The 14,198-nt window shown below is 33.0% G+C and overlaps 1 protein-coding gene across 12 annotated transcripts in view; it reads left to right on the top strand.

Moving 5' to 3' along the window:
• The window catches only part of Sei (potassium voltage-gated channel seizure), a 414,656-nt gene that overhangs the window by 146,356 nt on the left and 254,102 nt on the right, over positions 1-14,198 (top strand). The gene's annotated exons all lie outside the window — the stretch shown is intronic.

Raw genomic sequence — 14,198 nt, 5'->3', positions numbered from 1 at the left:
CGTGATCAAATTAATGCGATCGTGCAAGGAAATTTATATTTATAAAATAGGTTGGTATTTCGTAAATGGACATTAGAAAAGTAGAATCAATATTTTGGGTATATTGCTTACAGTGTTAATTAAACATTCTATTATCAGTACTATTTCTTATTAATATTAGGAGTAGTATTTTCTTTATATCTATTGTATACATAGTTATCGTGTAAGAGAAAGTTTTTAATTTTTAAATCTTATATTTATTCCGTAATAAAACCCTTATTCATAAAACCTAGCTTCAAAAAAGGACTGCTACAAAATTAGTTATTTAGACAAAGTTTAAAATATCTGTACTTCCATGCAATTTTCGACATTGAATTGAAATTTCGTGACGATAAATTTGAAAAATGAATTTTCTCCGTTATTTCGAAAACAAATAATTGGACTCTAAAGCCAAAAGCTTCGTGTTTACTCGCAAATCATGCGTGAAAATGGTCCACAATAGCGAGCATTAAGTAATTCCAATACTAACTCGTTTAATTATTAATTATTTATTTAATTTTTTGAAAACTTTACGTTGGACGTTCCCTATTCTAATCGTGCAAGTCGTTTATAGATTTGCAGGGTTAGTTAAAAAGTGAGTAATCACTGTATACAAGCTGCCCCGTAAAATGTGGAATTCACTTCAGAGATAGATTCTACACAAGAAAACGATAACAAAAGTTCGTATAAACATGTGTGTTATTTGACTTTGTTTTTAAGTTATAGCAAGTTTCTTCTTGAAAGCGTTTTACCTATTTATCTTAACAATAGGTATTCAAAATGTCCTCCTAGCATCTAAACATAAGTCTGGAGACGTTCTACCATTGGCTGGTTTACCCTCTCTGTTTCTCAAGATATTATTTATAATAATAAATCCAGACTCAAGATATATTCATCAGACAAACTTTCCATTTTCACACACGACGTACTTTAACAATCTGACACCTAGTACTCTAATGTTCACAGGAAATATTTACAAGATAATTGAGTGAAACTAGTTAAACCATCCTTACTTTTCAAAAGAGTTATTCCAACAGAACTCGCTATAACTTGAAAACAGGGTCAAATAGAACACACATTTGTACGAACTTTGTTATTGTTTTCTTGTGTACATCTGTATATTGTTAAAATTCGCATTTGGTTGTTTCACTTTCGATGAGCTTAGTTTTTTAAGCGTTCAAAAAATTGAATTGCAATTTCAAGACATAAAGTTAACCTTCGTTTGACCTTGATGTTTCCAGTTGAGGTTAAACGTTGTGCTTTATCGAATTAAAAAATTGGCAGCGCAATTTATTTTCACTCTACGTATTATTTTACGATCAATACAAGAATGGAAAATATTTGTTTTTAAGTTATAGCAAGTTTCTTCTTGAAAGCGTTTTACCTATTTATCTTAACAATAGGTATGCAAAATGTCCATCTAACATCTAAACACAAGTCTGGAGACGTCCTACCATTGGCTGGTTTACCCTCTGTTTGTCAAGGTATAATTTATAATAATAAATCCAGACCCAAGATATATTCATCAGACAAACTTTCCATTTTCACAGACGACGTACTTTAACAATCTGACACCTAGTACTCTAATGTTCACAGGAAATATTTACAAGATAATTGAATGAAATTCAGCCATCCTTATTTTTCAAAAGAATTATTCCAACACAGAACTTGCTATAACTTGAAAACAAGGTCAAATAGAACACACATTTGTACGAACTTTGTTATTGTTTTCTCGTGTACATCTCTATATTGTTAAAATTTGCATTTGGTTGTTTGACTTTCGATGAGCTTAGTTTTTTAAGCGTTCAAAAAATTGAATTGCAATTTTAAGAGATAAAGTTGACCTTGATACTTCCATTCAAGGTTAAACGTTGTGCTTTATCAAATTAAAAAATTGGTAGTGCAATTTACTTTGACTCCACGTATTATTTTACGATCAATACAAGAATGGAAAATATTTGTTTTTAAGTTATAGCAAGTTTCTTCTTGAAAGTGTTTTACATATTTATCTTAACAATAGGTATGCAAAATGTCCTCCTAGCATCTAAACATAAGTCTGGAGACGCCCCACCATTGGCTGGTTTATCCTCTCTGTTTCTCAAGGTATTATTTATAATAATAAATCCAGACTCAAGATATATTCATCAGACAAACTTTCCATTTTCACACACGACGTACTTTAACAATCTGACACCTAGTACTCCAATGTTCACAAGAAATATTTCCAAAATAATTGAATGAAATTCAACCATCCTTACTTTTCAAAAGAGTTATTCCAACAGAACTCGCTATAACTTGAAAACAGGGTCAAATAGAACACACATTTGTACGAACTTTGTTATTATTTTCTTGTGTACATCTCTATATTGTTAAACTTTGCATTTGGTTGTTTCACTTTCGATGAGCTTAGTATTTTAAGCGCTCAAAAAATTGGATTACAATTTTGAAAGATGAAGTTGACCTTTGTTTGACCTTGATGCCTTTATTCAGGGTTAAACGTGTTGCTTTAACTAATTATATCCTCCTCGATACCATACGATCCAGTTGAAACAGGATTTCGATGACTCGCATAGTTCCAGAGAAATTCCATTGCATTGGTTAAAATGGGACACCCTGTACGTGTTTGGCGCAGGAAAAGAGTGAACACCCATCTTGCGCATCGTGCAATATAGAAATGCAGTCTTCTTCGTTGACATTTATATCGTGTATCTGAAGAAGTAGAACGATATCTTCGCATCGAACGTCTAAACGAATTTTATATTATTGAATTCTAAGCTGAATAGTTTGCAATTCTTTTAGTTTATGATGTTAGTGATATTTACTTTAAATCGAATAACGTGAAATAATTGGAGTTTTTCAATTATATTTTAAAACCATTTTTTTCTCGCAAGTTACGTATACTTAATATTGGACATTTATTTTTTTTAATAATTTAAGAATGAAGCTTCATTTAGCTGAAATGTCCTGAACACCCTTTTATAGATTTATAGATTTTGGGATCAAATTATTGTTTCTTAAAATTTTTGTTAAATGGCGAAGAGAATTGTTTTCTTTTTACGTGAAAGTATAATTTTTCAAAATTTTGTCTCAGTAAGCATCTGGATTTGGTAGCTGATTTTTGTCGCAGTGTCCGACCTTCGATAACCGCTCATTTTCTGTAGGATTCATGTCAGAATTGTTTCTAGGCCATGGCAGTATATTATGAAGCATCGAATGTTTCTCTTGGTTACGTTATAATTTGAAAAAATGTCGAGCATATCCCGAAACAGAGAAAACTGATGTGGTAATAGAAAATACAAGCGAATGTCGATAGTCGATCACCGGAGAATAGAACACGTCAGACTCGCTTCAAACGTGGATCGTGAACGTGAAAACGATCGTATGGAAACCATTGTCTGTAAAAACATATTGGACAATATGAACATCCAGGCGAAAGGAGGAGCGATACAATTAGCAAAATATTCACCCTCCGTTTGCATTCTTCGAGATAAGCTGCAACACAATCTGAGAGTTCGGGTCGACCCACTTCTTTTCCATATAAAAGCAAAAACATGTTCAACTAAAATCTTAACACCGGCGTGAAGCATACTCGATGCAAAATATTGAAACGAACGCCGGCGTGGATATCGATCGCCGACGAACGAAGGAAACTCGCGTTGATTTTCGATGTAATTCGTCTTACAAGGGGAGGTCACGACCTGTCAACCTGGGATTTGAACGAAATTTGGCAGAGTTGTAGGGGCTGGTATCCAAACGCAATCTGTAAAATACTAGACGTTTATGGCCAGCCGTTTGTTTAAAAAATGGCTGTAAAGTGTAATGTTTCGAAGTCGTCGGATCGACGTTTTTTTTTTTTTAAATTGTAGGTCTCAACGAGGGGAACGCAAAAGTCCAATACATTTTTGCCGTAACATCAATAGTTTAAACAAAAATTTAAGTTTTTGTAACGAAACAAAAATTGCATATGTACCGTGTAGTTTGACTGTGCTTTCAACAGCCGTAGAGTTAGCGTCGAGGAATTCGGCCCGGAAAACTGGAGTTCGGTCCCCGGAATTTTAGAGCATTTTGTTTTGTTCTTTTTTTCGCTTATTTTTGAATTTTTATTTATTTTTAATTTCAATTTTTAATATTATGAAAAAAGTTGGCTGTTACAAATAAATAAAATACTGTTATGGTTATAAATGTTTATTTTCACACATATTTACATCTCACGTATAAATAAATACAAAAATTAGATAAGTATTTCATACGAGTTTCACAAGGCATTGTATGATTTTTATCACGAAAACAAGAAAAACAAAATGGTTTCATACAGCAAGGGCATGTTATAAATGCTTGTTCTGTACAGCATTTTTTATTTTTTAGGTCGTGTGGAAAACATACAAAAAACTCGTATGAAATACTTATTTAATTTTTGTATTTATTTATACGTGAGATGTAAATATGTGTGAAAATAAACATTTATAACCATAACAGTATTTTATTTATTTGTAACAGCCAACTTTTTTCATAATATTAAAAATTGAAATTAAAAATAAATAAAAATTCAAAAATAAGCGAAAAAAGGAACAAAACAAAATGCTCTAAAATTCCGGGGACCGAACCCGAGTTTTCCGGGCCGAATTCCTCGACGCTAACTCTACGGCTGTTGAAAGCACGGTCAAACTACACGGTACATATGCAATTTTTGTTTCGTTACAAAAACTTAAATTTTTGTTTAAACTATTGATGTTACGGCAAAAATGTATTGGACTTTTGTGTTCCACTCGTTGAGACCTACAATTTTTTTTAAAAAAAACGTCGATCCGACGACTTCGAAACATTACACTTTACAGCCATTTTTTAAACAAACGGCTGGCCATAAACGTCTAGTATTTTACAGATTGCGTTTGGACACCAGCCCCTACAACTCTGCCAAATTTCGTTCAAATCCCAGGTTGACAGGTCGTGACCTCCCCTTGTTAGTTCGCGTACGAGTTTTCTCGATTTGGAAGTTGGTCGCGTCCTCCCGCCGGTGGGCGTTTTCGTCGTACTGCGGTGTTGCACAGAAGCCAATTAAGAAACTGACGAAGCTGACCTAACTAAGTGCACTCGGCTCGTTAATGATACACTGCATTGTTCTGTGCGCGTTCGCAGCATCTCGACAACGATGCTGGCATTCGGCATGGACCTCCGCGAACTCCAAATGGCCATTTCGATACCCTCGTTAACCCCTTCCCGCGGTTTCCTTCGGTGTAATCGATTTCCGGATAAGGTGGCCAACAACTCGCGGCAGGGTTCCCAATCGTTTTACGCGACGTTTCGTCCAATTGAAATTCACCGACATCGCGAATCTTTTTCGCGGCAATAATTTTCAATACGTCGCGCCGCCGCGGATTCATCGTAACTTTTCTCGGCTATTCGATGGCGCAACATGTTTTTTTATACAGGATGTTCGGCCACCCCTGGGAAAAATTTTAATAGAGGATTCTAGAGGCCAAAATAAGACGAAAATCAAGAATACTAATTTCTTGATGGAGGCTTCGTTAAAAAGTTATTACCAATTTAAAAATTTCAATTCGTTCTGGAAAAATTATTTTCGGTTGCGGGGGTCAACCACAATCATTCTTGGTGAATACACATATCTCTAAAATCCTACCCACTTTCTAGAAAAAAATTCGAGAATGTGTGAAATTTTTCGACGGAAAAAAAAAATTTCAAATCGTTTTGGAAAAATTATGTTCGGTTGCGGGGGTCAATTGCAAGCATTTTTGGTCAATATACATACCCCCGAAATCCTAATCAGTACCGAGAAAAAAATTCCTTACCGAAAATATAATTTCTGGCTAGAAATGTCTGCCTGAATTTTCATACGAGTCTTTAAAACGTCATAACTTCTGAACGGATTGGACGATTTTAATGTTTGAAAAAGCAAACTACGCGTATTTAGATGAAGAATATGTAGAAATTGCAAAAATATTCGAAAAGTTGTTCCTTCACCGCGTACTGTTAGAAAACCCCCATAAAAATGGTCCAATTTTCAAGCAGCCATAACTCCTACAATTGTGAATATATTTCAATGAAACTTTTTTCTGAAGTAGAGCTCATGGGTACCTACAGACAAGTATTAGACAACTTATCTATAGGGCGGCAAACAAAATTGCTAAAAATGAAAAATTAATTTTTAAGAAAAATCGACAGGGGGTAGGTGCTTGAATTTTTCGACGAAAAAAAAAATTTTGAATTAATTCTGAAAAAATTATTTTCGGATGCGGGGGTCAATTAGAACCATTTTTGGTCAACAGACATACCCCCGAAATCCTACTCAGTTTCGAGAAAAAAATTCCTTACCGAAAATATAATTTCAGGGCAGAAATCGTTCCCCGAAATTTCATGCGAATCTTTAAAACATCATAACTTCTGAACAGATTGGACGATTTTAATGTTTAAAAAAGCAAACTACGCGTATTTTGATGGAGAATATGTACAAATCGCAAAAATATTCGAAAAGTTGGTCCTTGACCCCGCAAAATGAGAAAAACTCCATAAAAATGGTCCAATTTTCAAACAGCCATAACTCCTACAATTGTGAATATATTTCAATGACACTTTTTTCTGAAGTAGAGCTCATGGGTACCTACAGAAAAGTATTAGACAACTTATCTATAGGGCGTCAAACAAAATTACTAAAAATGAAAAAGTAATTTTTAAGAAAAATCGACAGGGGGTAGGTGCTTGAATTTTCCGACGAAAAAAAAAATTTTGAATTAATTCTGAAAAAATTATTTTCGGATGCGGGGGTCAATTAGAACCATTTTTGGCCAACAGACATACCCCCGAAATTCTACTCAGTTCCGAGAAAAAAATTCCTTACCGAAAATCTAATTTCTGACCAGAAATGTCTGCCCGAATTTTCATCCAATTCTTTAAAACGTCATAACTTCAGAACGGATTGGACGATTTTAATGTTTAAAAAAGCGAACTACGCGTATTTTGGTGGAGAATATGTACAAATCGCAAAAATATTCGAAAAGTTGGTCCTTGACCCCGCAAAATGAGAAAAACCCCATAAAAATGGTCCAATTTTCAAACAGCCATAACTCCTACAATTGTGAATATATTTCAATGAAACTTTTTTCTGAAGTAGAGCTAATGGGTACCTACAGAAAAGTATTAGACAACTTATCTATGGGGCATCAAACAAAATTGCTAAAAATGAAAAATTAAAAAGCTATCAAAAGAAGTCACCGATAAATCAGTACTTTTAAAATTATTAAGAATTTAATAATAAAAAAATATCAGTAACAACAAACTGTCTTGACGTAGACTTTATTAAGTAAAGAACGATACAGTACAATTTGACAGTTGCAAAATGAAATTACAGATTTAGAAAAGAATGAAACTCACCTTTTAAACAGAAATCAATTCTCTGAGACAATTCATCTCAAAACAAAAAGTACCAGATGAAGTCGCCGGTAACTCAGTACTTTCAGAATTTTTAACAAGAAATTATTATCGGAATTAAGGGGTTTAGAATTTTAAATTTGGTGACATCTTTGTTTGCTTTAATCGCTGCACGGTATAATGTTGACGTAGATTTTATTAAATTCTCATTCAAATTTTATCCAGTAGGCTGCTCCAAATATTAAGTAGTCCTTTGAAACGTAATTCGGAAATTATTAATACTTCATTAAACTAATTGATTATCCATTTCGGAGCACATTGGAAATACTTCTCTCGTTTCATTATTCAAATTGGAATTTAAATGTTGGTTGAAAATTGTCGTGTACGTCGCGTCAACGTTGAAATGGTTGGCTCACGACGAAGTATAAAATGCTGGTTGTTTTCTAAAATAATTTATTAGTGAAGCGCGATTGATTTAGTCCACGACGAGGACCTTTACAATAATCTATCTCGGATTTTTAGAATAATCTATTTCCAATAATCAAGAATACCAATTTGTTGATTGAAGCTTCGTTATTAATGTTTAAAGTTGAGGCCGAATTTCAAAATTGGACCAAAAAGGAAAAAGCAATTTATGAGGCAACAGGAGAAATAAAAGTATAAATAAAATAGATTTTAGGAAATTTTCGTTTCCTTTTCGATTTATTTTTCTATTTATTTCTACTGTTATGATCTACCTTATATTGTTTGTTTTTTAGTATATAAAATCGAAGAAAATAATTGACAAAGCATTGTAATGCTTGTCGTCTGAGAATATGGTCATCTTTAATTACATTCTAATATCCCTAAAATCAATTACAAAATAATGATGTTCGTTGATAATTTCATTTAGAATATGCAAACGTTTGCTTGTAATCTAATAGTATGTTAATTTATGTTGAAAAATAGTTTTAACGTCTGCAAACGGAAACGAAACTGTGAACGAAACGACAGAGATGAAATTTTGAAAGGAGCTTACCCGGGAAAAGGGACTCCTGGCACCGTGAATCGTCTCGCTGAAAAAATTCTGAATTAAATTGAAAGTTGATACGCGAGTGTGCAATTGAGCTGCAGCGGAATAGAAATATTTCGTCGTACGGATTTCTGTTTGCCAACGTAGGAAAAACACGACACTCAAGCTGGAACGATCGAAACCAAACGTGAGACCAAATATTGGCAGTCGCTCGGGTAAACAGTAGCTCCGTTTGGTACCATCGAATTGATTAAGGGTTTCGTAAACAACCCTCGTCGATAAGCAATCGCGCGATATCTTCCGCATGAATGGGTCACGCATCGATGAACGAATTCCTTTCGTGTTGATCGCTATCACCGGAGAAATGATTTGTACGTTCTTCGTGTCGCGAGGCGATTAATCCGAATGCCGAATGTCTCTCGAATAGTGTATCTCGACCTTTGGCGGATCATAAATCATAACAAGTTATCGTTAAGACAGAAAAAATCTGTAGCTTCCGTGGGTCCCGGAAATATCTGTTCGTTATATTATTAGAACTTTTCAACGCTTTCTTTCGACGAAGATACACCTCTAGTTTATATTTATTCATTTTTCAAGGGGTACGTTTGTGAACAAGAAGCTCCACGTGTCACTTTAGGAATTCCTTATAAGATCTAGCAATTTTCCTAAAATTCGTGTCTAAATGTTTCAGTTTAAAATTTTTGGTCTATATCATTTTTTTCTGGTTTTTGTCCATAGATCAAACTAGAAAAAATTGACATGAACAGAATTTTATTCGAGTAATAGATGAATAGAAACTCTAACTATTTATTTGCAACGTTTATTCAATGACCAGTTTAAAATTTTTAGTCTATATCATTTTTTTCTGGTTTTTGTCCATAGATCAAACTAGAGAAAATTGACATGAACAGAATTTTATTCGAGTAATAGATGAATAGAAAATGTAACTATTTATTTGCAACGTTTATTCAATGACCAGTTTAAAATTTTTAGTCTACATCATATTTTTCTCATTTTTGTCCATAGATCAAACTAGAAAAAATTGACGTGGACAGAATTTTATTCGAGTAATAGATGAATAGAAAATGTAACTATTTATTTGCAACGTTTATTCAATGACCAGTTTAAAATTTTTAGTCTACATCATGTTTTTCTGGTTTTTGTCCATAGATCGAACTAGAAAAAATTGACGTGGACAGAATTTTTATTCGAATAATAGATGAATAGAAACTCTAACTATTTATTTGCAACGTTTATTCAATGATCAGTTTAAAATTTTTAGTCTACATCATATTTTTCTGGTTTTTGTCCGTAGATCAAACTAGAGAAAATTGACGTGGACAGAATTTTATTCGAATAATAGATGAATAGAAAATCTAACTATATATTTGCAACGTTTATTCAATGACCAATTTAACATTTTTAGTCTACATCATGTTTTTCTCGTTTTTGTCCATAGATCAAACTAGAGAAAATTGACGTGGACAGAATTTTATTCGAATAATAGATGAATAGAAACTCTAACTATATATTTGCAACGTTTACTCAATGACCAGTTTAAAATTTTTAGTCCATATCATGTTTTTCTGGTTGTTGTCCATAGATCAAACTAGAAAAAATTGACGTGGACAGAATTTTATTCGAGTAACAGATGAATAGAAACTCTAACTATTTATTTGCAACGTTTATTCAATGACCAGTTCAAAATTTTTAGTCTACATCATATTTTTCTCATTTTTGTCCATAGATTAAACTAGAAAACATTGACGTGGACAGAATTTTATTCGAATAATAGATGAATAGAAACTCTAACTATTTATTTGCAACTTTTATTCAATGATCAGTTTAAAATTTAAAAGTCCATATCATTTTTTTCTCATTTTTGTCCATAGATCAAACTAAAGAAAATTGACATGAACAGAATTTTATTCGAGTAATAGATGAATAGAAAATCTAACTATTTGTTTGCAACGTTTATTCAATGACCAGTTTAAAATTTTTAGTCCATATCATTTCTTTCTCATTTTTGTCCATAGATCAAACTAGAGAAAATTGACATGAACAGAATTTTATTCGAGTAATAGATGAATAGAAATGTAACTATTTATTTGCAACGTTTATTCAATGACCAGTTTAAAATTTTTTGTCTATATCATTTTTTTCTGGTTTTTGTCCATAGATCAAACTAGAGAAAATTGACATGAACAGAATTTTATTCGAGTAACAGATGAATAGAAACTCTAACTATTTATTTGCAACGTTTATTCAATGACCAGTGTAAAATTTTTAGTCTACATCATTTTTTTCTCATTTTTGTCCATAGATCAAACTAGAAAAAATTGACGTGGACAGAATTTTATTCGAGTAACAGATGAATAGAAACTCTAACTATTTATTTGCAACGTTTATTCAATGACCAGTTAAAAATTTTTAGTCTACATCATATTTTTCTGGTTTTTGTCCATAGATCAAACTAGAAAACATTGACATGAACAGAATTTTATTCGAGTAATAGATGAATAGAAAATGTAACTACTTATTTGCAACGTTTATTCAATGACCAGTTTAAAATTTTTAGTCCATATCATTTTTTTCTCATTTTTGTCCATAGATCAAACTAGAGAAAATTGACATGAACAGAATTTTATTCGAGTAATAGATGAATAGAAAATCTAACTATATATTTGCAACGTTTATTCAATGACCAGTTTAAAATTTTTAGTCCATATCATTTTTTTCTCATTTTTGTCCATAGATCAAACTAGAGAAAATTGACATGAACAGAATTTTATTCGAGTAACAGATGAATAGAAACTCTAACTATTTATTTGCAACGTTTATTCAATGACCAGTTTAAAATTTTTAGTCTACATCATATTTTTCTCATTTTTGTCCATAGATCAAACTAGAGAAAATTGACATGAACAGAATTTTATTCGTGTCAGGAGTAACAAGACAAAACTTAATCGTAAATCTCACTTGCGTCGATAAAGTAGAGCAGGTAATCGATCGCCACCTGTTGGATGATGTATTGATTTGTCGATCAGTCTGTAATGTACTGTAACACGTGTCGTACCGCCTATTGTCATCTCATTAGTTTTTATAAATAAAACATATACAATTAAAATAATATACTGTGCAGTAAAATCTCAACAGGTTATGGGCCCAGTGGCATAAAAAGTAAAATCTAAAATAATTAAAAAAGTGATAGATTAATCGGATTTCGTAATACAGTAAAACGTGGTCGTAGAACAATGGAAAAATGGTCGTGTGTGAAAGTGAACAGCATGCTCAGATAGAAAAATTAAAAGATGAATCGAATTTCCAAATATGGAAATTTCAAATTTCTATCATATTTAAAGCAACAGGTGCCGGAGAAATAATAAGTAAAGGAAATGTAGGAAAAGTCTTCGACTGGGAAACTAAAGATGCAAAAGCACAGTGATTAATAATTGCCACAGTAGAAAGAAAACCTCAGATGCATCTCTTAAATTGCAAAACAGCGAAAGATATGTTAGATAAATTAAATACTATATACGGTCAATATACAGAGCAACAAAAATGCACTCTTCTACAAGAGTTCTTCTCCTACACCTATAAAAAAAAAAGGTGATATTTCAACCCACGTAAGTACACTAGAAAACTTCGCATATCGCTTAAACGCACTTAGTCAACCAACGATACTATGATAATGACGAAAATTTTGGTCACCTTACCTAGCCAATATGGTCATTTCGTCAGTGCATGGGAATCAACTCCCACTGAAAACAAAACTTTAACTAATCTAATAGCTAGGTTGAAACTTGAAGAGCTAAGAATTAATCAGACTGACACAAAGGAAGAGCAGGTAGCCTTCAGATCATCTACAAAAAAATGCTATAAATGTAACAACCTAGGACACTTAGCAAGGTATTGTAAGAACAATTTTCCTAGACAAAACAACTTCAAGTATGTTCAAAGGGCACAATCCAGTAGCAACATAAGAAATTATCCATCGCAAAATAGATGTTCCATTTGCAGTAAAACAAATCACCTAGAGAAGGACTGCTACTTTAGAAAGGCCAGAAATACAACAGAGAGATACCAAAAGGACAAGGTATGTTTTTTGACTACAAATATAAACAAAAACTCATGGGTAGTTGACTCTGGTGCTTCCAGTCACATGGTCAATGATATCAATCTTTTTAAAAAAGCAACACCAACTAATATGGAAATAGTTACAGCCAAAAATTCAGTAACAATGAAAGGAGAAGCTCTGGGTAAAATTGAAACTGAAAACTTTATTTTGAATGAAGTAATATTAATTCCAGAATTAACTAAAAATTTGTTGTCAGTAAATGCCATAACAGAAAACGATGGTGAAGTGAGATTCACTAAAGAAAAAGTTAAAATACTAAAAAATGACACGACGATTATGGAAGGAACACGAAGTAAAAATGGACTGTATCTTGTGAATATTAAAATGCCAAAACGAATGGAAAGTCTACTAGCAAGAAAACCAGATGTGATGGACTGGCATAGAAAACTGGGACATCTAGAATTTTCAAATATGGAAAAATTAACGAAATTAAGTAAAGGTATGAACTTATAGAGCCTAATACATGGGATGACATGAAGTATTTTATTACGTTTTTAGACGATTACACACACTTTGCGGCAGTATTTTTATTAAGAGGAAAATATGAGGTAGCAGACACCGTAAAAATGTACATCAAACAATGCGAAGTAAAATGGAACATGAAAGTATCACGACTAAGGTGCGACAATGGAAGAGAATATGCAAACGAAAAGTTAAAAAACTGGTGTACAAATAATGGAACCATCCTTGATTTTACAGTACCTTATACGCCACAATTAAACGGCAAAGCCGAAAGGCTCAATCGCAGTATTCTAGATAGATCGAGAGCCTTGCTTCTAGACTCCAAACTCAATAAAAAAATGTGGGGTGAAGCAGTACGCACAGCTGTGTATCTGCTGAATAGGAGCCCTACAGTAACAAGCAGCAAAACACCAGCTGAAAACTGGTATGGTAAAAGTCCTGATCTTTCCAATCTTCAGTTTTTTGGGTGTGAAGCCTATGCCAAAGTGCTCTTACAAACAAAGAAATTAGAAGAAAGAAGTAGAAAATACATATTTGTTGGGTATTCTACATGTGGATATCGACTCTGGGATGGCCGTAACAAAATAATAATCGCAAGGGACGTCATTTTCCAATGCACACCTGAAATTGATCATCAAGATCTAGGCAAAGTAAAACATTATGAAACTATAAATATAACAGATCAAGGAACCGAGGTTGATAACCCCAATATACCTGAAACAGAAAGCTCCGAGAATACACAAGACACCGAAGAAACAGAAAGCTCCGAGAATACAAAAGACATCGAAGAAACAGAAACAAACGTACAAAATGTATCTGAAGCTAAAGAATCTGCTAGAAGAGGAACACGAGAAAGAAGACTAACTAATAGATACGGAAACTATTATGTTCACTTAACTTATAAAGAAGCAGTAACTGGCCCAGATTCTGAAAACTGGATAGAAGCAATAAAAGAAGAAAAAGACTCTTTAGTGACAAATCAAACTTGGATTGAAATAGATCCAACTGAAGCAAAAAATAAGAAGATATTGAGCACAAGATGGGTTTTCAAAGTGAAAGATGATGGAAGATTCAAAGCTCGCCTCGTAGCAAGAGGTTGTGAACAAGTAGAAGGGATTGACTACTTGGAAACATATAGTCCAGTACTGAATTTTAGCATTCTTAGGTTAATAATGTCTCTGTATG

The sequence above is a fragment of the Colletes latitarsis genome, chromosome 8, assembly GCF_051014445.1.
Source record: "Colletes latitarsis isolate SP2378_abdomen chromosome 8, iyColLati1, whole genome shotgun sequence".
NCBI classification, from domain to species: domain Eukaryota; kingdom Metazoa; phylum Arthropoda; class Insecta; order Hymenoptera; family Colletidae; genus Colletes; species Colletes latitarsis.
Note: the sequence above shows the minus strand (reverse complement) of the source record. Positions and strands in the feature narration are given on the sequence as shown.